This window comes from Triticum aestivum, chromosome 6B (assembly GCF_018294505.1).
Source record: "Triticum aestivum cultivar Chinese Spring chromosome 6B, IWGSC CS RefSeq v2.1, whole genome shotgun sequence".
Classification (NCBI taxonomy): domain Eukaryota; kingdom Viridiplantae; phylum Streptophyta; class Magnoliopsida; order Poales; family Poaceae; genus Triticum; species Triticum aestivum.
The window spans coordinates 687,344,761-687,350,641 of NC_057810.1; the positions used below are offsets into that span (position 1 = coordinate 687,344,761).

General features: G+C 43.0%; 1 long non-coding RNA gene across 1 annotated transcript; it reads right to left on the reverse strand.

Annotated features, from left to right (window-relative positions):
* Positions 1–2,186: 2,186 nt before the first annotated feature.
* On the reverse strand, positions 2,187–3,112 carry LOC123134877 (uncharacterized). The gene is made up of 2 exons (XR_006465755.1): positions 2,809–3,112; positions 2,187–2,718 (listed from the first exon to the last, which is right to left on the reverse strand). It is a non-coding gene; the product is annotated as an uncharacterized lncRNA (long non-coding RNA).
* Between the last annotated feature and the right edge of the window lie 2,769 nt (positions 3,113–5,881).

The window sequence follows — 5,881 nt, forward strand, 5'->3', positions numbered from 1 at the left end:
TCCTTGTCACGCATAATCAGAGTGCTTTCATCCGGGGACGTTCAATTCAGGATAACTTCCTCTATGTGAGAAATGTTCTCAAGGCCGCGCACTCAGCCAAAACCCCTCTGGTTTTCCTCAAGCTCGATGTGGCCAAGGCTTTTGATTCTGTCTCATGGAGTTTCTTGCTTGAGGTTTTGGAGGCTATGGGATTTGGGCAGAGGTGGAGGGACATGATCTCTTTGATTCTTTCCTCCTCTTCTTCAAGATTGTTGTTGAACGGATCCCCAGGATCGCCGTTCCTGCATATGAGAGGTTTAAGGCAGGGGGATCCCCTTTCCCCCTTGCTATTCATTCTAGCAATGGAACCGCTGCAAAGATTGCTGTCCTTGGCCACGGAAAACGGGATTCTGGCGCCTCTGAATATTCGCATTGCGCGTTTTAGATCAAGCTTCTACGCCGACGACGCGGCACTTTTCATCAGCCCAATTCAAAGTGATTTTCAGGCGGTGCAGGCCATTTTGAAGTTATTTGGAGAGGCTTCAGGTCTTCAAACAAACATTCAGAAGACGGTGGCATACCCTATTTCTTGCGCTGGCATTGATCTAGTGCCTCTTATGGCAAATTTTGGGGGAGTGCGCGGTGATCTCCCCTGCCAATATCTTGGACTGCCGCTAGGGGTACGAAAGCCAAAACGAATGGAGGTGCAGCCGTTGATTGATAAGATTGCGGGGAAACTGGCACCCAGGAAAGGAAGATACCTAAACAGAATGGGAAGGCTGGTTTATACCAATTCGATGGTCACGGCTACAGCAACTTTTTTCCTGACGGCCTTCCCACCGGACAAGTGGTTTATAAAAAAGGTGGACAAATTACGGAAAAACTTCCTCTGGGAGGCGGAAGACAGATCAATAGGGGGAAAGAGCCTCGTTAATTGGAAGCAAGTGTGCTCACCGAAACAATATGGAGGGCTGGGGATCAAAAACATGGAGTGTTTAGCAGGGCCTTAAGGCTGCGATGGGAGTGGTTTAGATGGGAAGAGAGAGACAGGCCATGGAAGGGATCGGCAACACCTTGTGATGACACTGATAAACAACTGTTTAGCAGCTACACGAAGATAATGCTGGGCGATGGAAACATCGCAAGCTTCTGGAGAGACCGTTGGCTCAACGGGGAGGCCCCAAGTGATAAGGCACCAGCCCTGTTCAAGCTCGCAAGATTCAAAAAGATAACTGTCAAGGAAGGACTGCGGGATGGAAGATGGATGCAGGGGCTGCAAAGAATGAACAACATCGACCAGCTCACACAGTTCGTGCAACTATGGGAGGAGGTGAACCAAATTTCATTGAGATCGGAGGCAGATGCTGATGTCTGGAGCCTGTCTGCAAATGGTTTGTACGCTGCGCGCTCAGCATATGCGGCGCAATTCCTCGCAAGGATTGAGAAGCCAGGGCTAGCCAGAGTCTGGCGATGTAAAATGGAAGGAAAAGTTAAGTTTTATATCTGGTTGCTACTTCAGAACAGAAACTGGACTGCGGATCGACTTCAAGCTCGAGGATGGCCCCACAACGATAAGTGCAAATTATGTGACCAGGAGCCTGAAACTGCGGATCACATCGCATTGTTGTGCTCTTACTCAAAAGAGGTTTGGTACCAGTTCCGACAACCAAATGCTGCGTTGGGAGACATTACTGCTACTGCCCAATCCATCGGGGAATGCTGGGACAGACTATGCACCACCAACCGGCCAAAAGAGACTGTAAACGAGGAGATCACGCTGGCGGCATACATACTGTGCAACTTATGGAAGGAGCGGAACAGAAGAATCTTCGAGCTCAAGGAACTATCGGCGTTTGCCCTTGCAGGCCTAATTCAAGAGGACGTTAGATGTTTCAAGGAAGCCGGGAGAAACAGGGTGTGAGGGTCCTCTTTGCTGTCTTGTTTTAGTGTGTGTGAGTGGATCTCAGTTCGCTGATGTAAGAGTGTAAAACTAGGGTTTTCCCGGCGGGGAAATCGTATCTGTACCCCTTTTCTTCCCCTACTATAATGCAAAGGCAGAGCTCCTGCCGTTTACGTCAAAAAAAAAAAACTTTACAGTCATACGTGAACAATATGTAGGTGAATGGTTAGAAAGGTGGTCTTACCCCAGCTCACTAGGGATCAATCCCTTAGGTTTGACAACCCATGTGTCTCATGAAGGGTGTATGTGAGTGTGCATCTGTACTGTGTATTCCTTGTTGGAGGTTCAAGTTTACATAAAGATGCAGGAGAAGGTTTTGCATAGTTTCTTTTTCCGAAAAGATTAAGCTTATGTATGGTACGTGTGTGGAGCCATCCACCTCAATGGTGAAATGGTAGCTAGCTTCTCGTAAAGAAAAATAATTCTCGAGTCACACCCCACCAAAAATAGAAGATACAATTATATAATCGTTTTCTAATACTCTATACAATTGTGCGAGTATAGGGACAAGTGCAGCCTGGTTGGGAGATCCACGATGATACACTGAGTGGAAGGCGATCAACTACAGATGCAGCTGCGGAGTACGTACGTATGATTAGACATGAAACCATCCACGGCCGGTCGGCGGAAATTAAGCTAGATTGTACTGCACTGGTTGTTCGCCTGGCCCCGCTCTGCTTTGTTCAACAACCGGAAAAGGGGGGCATGATATAAAAATCAGTAGGCCATCTGATGTGATCTGATCACGGTGGAGCATCCATCAACCACCAAGCTAGATGCTGTTATACATAATGCTTTAGGTTAACATAAATTGGATCTGGATCTCTTGATTAGAACACCAATACATGTGCGGTAGCGTGTGAACTTACAGGTGCTTGACGAAATCCCATACTCTTGATGCAGGCTCTAGTCGATGCAGCACACGGGAATAGTTGGCGAAGCGGAACAGCGCCGAGTGAATGGCCCATGGCCGAAAGCGTGAACGTAGCCAGCAGTAGGTAGAAGACGCCCAGAAGGCTACCGGCACTAGAGATGGCCGGCATCAACCAGCGACTGGTCGGTGTAGAGCAGCAAGAAGCCGCCGGCAAATCCTTGCGGTGGCCGGCTGTGGTGATGGCCTTCTGATCCCTTTATGCACCCTTTTAGGATCGGTAGTTAGGAGTTTGTTGGGGGTTAACCCATGTATGCGTGTGTCATTGCCCAAGGGGCACCACCTCCTCCTTTTATACTTGGTGCTAAGGGACAGGGACCAAAACCAAAAGTTGTCTTTCTGTGTGCCTCCGATCATAGCACAAAACGTGGAGAAGAGCTCCCCCATTTCTCTTGGTCTGTTACGACCTGAGATCAAATTCCAACATTCTCCCCCTTGATCGTAAGGTCAACAAACATCATAAGCTCATTCTCAATAGAAATAATATACCAAGGCAAAGTGTTACAATGACCAATGAGATGCCACTGAACCTCATTACCTATAGTACATAATTCTATCTCGAAATGAAAAACATAATACTTTATGGGAGATGGTTTACAAGATGGTCCTAATTTCCAGGATCGAAAGGCTTTCCTAACCCATGCCGGCAACATAATCATAATTATGGGTGGTGAGCCTTTGGTAAACGGATCCGTAATACATACAAATCATTTTTATATGCTTAACATCATTAGCTTGATCCTGGATTCTATCTTTCACAACATGAAACATATTTTCAATGGTTCTGGCAACACCATTTGACTTGTTGTTACTCGCATAGAAAACTGCATGTTCATAATGCAGTAGGTGGATTTTATAAATATTGTCTACCACCTTAAGTTCGGGAATAGAACTTCTTTGACATACAACCTGCCCAGTAGCCTCTTAACATGCCACATCGTAAATTGCATTGTTTCTAATGCCATCCATGTCATTATGGAGCTTTTCCACGACATAGCTCCATATGCGAGAGTAGGATGTAACATAACATGGAAACTTCAATATCCACACACCTCGCGGAAACAATGTCTTAATAACCGAGGATATCGAGGTTATCAGACTTCTTATTAGTGAGCATGTAAACTTTTATTGCCTTGCATATCTACAAGACTTTTCGCGGCTTCTCTAGTGGTCCATTTCTGGACTTCTATATTTGCCAATTATCCCGATCATAAATAGGGCAAGTTCACATTTGAATACTTACATTGCTTCTGACAGCTGAAGCATAAGGAACTAACATTACCTGATCAGTTCATAATGGTTCCTTGGACACTAAAACTGTCCATGTTTATTGCCCTTGACTTTAGTAGCAGGTGCGATAGAGTACTACCACGTAATATTTTCTTCCGGACTCTATCAACGTATGTCATCATAATAAAACTTATACTCCTTTTGGACCTATATCTTGGCGAAACTCAATACAAGCAAAGTATGAGGCATCACCAAGATCCTTCATGTTACAAATATAAGATAGACATTACTTGGCTCGCCAAAATATTCTATCTCCACAAGGTAGTGATCTTACTCCCCTCGTCTTATAGTATGAGTGTCCTAACGCTTGTATTATCTCATAATTGTATTTCTTTAGATAACATGCCTTATGTCAACTTCACCCATGACAAAACCGTACAGTTGAGCCATATGTATATTATCAACTAAGTCAACACAAGTGCATGTCATAGTAATAACACAAACGTCACAACAACTCACTGAGGAAATTCTATGGAGTTTCATACATCATTAGAGCTCAGAATCTTCATTCTATATGGCAACAAGCCAGTAAGATGATCATTCACACACATTATTGGTCATAGGGAAATTGTTGAATCTCAACAATAAGTGCTGCATTAGAGAAAAATAAATTACCTTCAATTTACCGGATGCATATGAACAAAGATCTAATGGAATTATCCTTAAGATTAATGTTCATACGTTCCAGATTCCCTGGTGACCATTTTATTTAGAACATGGAAAATATATCCAAAAATCTTTATAACAATCATCTCAGCTCTAAACCACAACACCGTTGGGCTGAAGATGGAAGAGAACTTAATGAACTATGACAAATGATTATAAACGATGTTACTCAGAAATATAACCGCAAGCCACATAATACCGACAAACTTGCCACTTGAGTGAAGTGTCACATATGATTATAAACGACGTTGGTCATATATAATCAACATGTTACATCATGATGGTCATTAGTCTAGCAAGCTTGCCACTTTAGCATTCATGTGTGCTTCGTAATGCTCATAAGGGATTAAGTACACACTAATATGATAAAGGAGTCATTCATTCATTCTTCTAAATAAGACTTGTTGCATTTTAATTAGAGAACCAACATTAGAATGTGCTTTTCATACATTCTCCAACCAAGACTTCTCGTTGGTTCCATCTTAATTAGAGAATTGAGATACATAGTTTGCTCAATTGTACATGCTATGATCTAAGTAGGAGAAGTGAACATGATATCTCATATTAAATGAGACTTCCATTCTCCCCCTCGAAATGTGGTCTAAAACCACAATTTTGATGAGGTCTCATTAATCACACTTCTCTTACATCTTCAATGGTAACATAGCATTTAATCTTTACAAAAGATTCATTTAGTGAAATCATAACTCGTCTCACCATAAGGTGGGACTAACATTACATAATTTGAGTTGACTTGATAACATATAAGATCATGTCATCTATTCGAGAGACGAAATTAAGGTTGTCAAATAACTAGGAGCATGAACAAAACACCATCAATAAGATGAAGAATTAAGTCATCTTCAAAAGCTAGTGGAATGAATCCAATAGTTTTGACTTTAATCTCCTTTGCATTAGTGATGTGCATGATGGCACATGCGTCCTCACCCAATGTCTGCCTTATCATCATGATTAACATCCTTTAACCTTAGTGGCAGAAAAACGTTGGGACATTCCTTACATGAGACAATGATCTCCACTCTCCATGTGGGAAA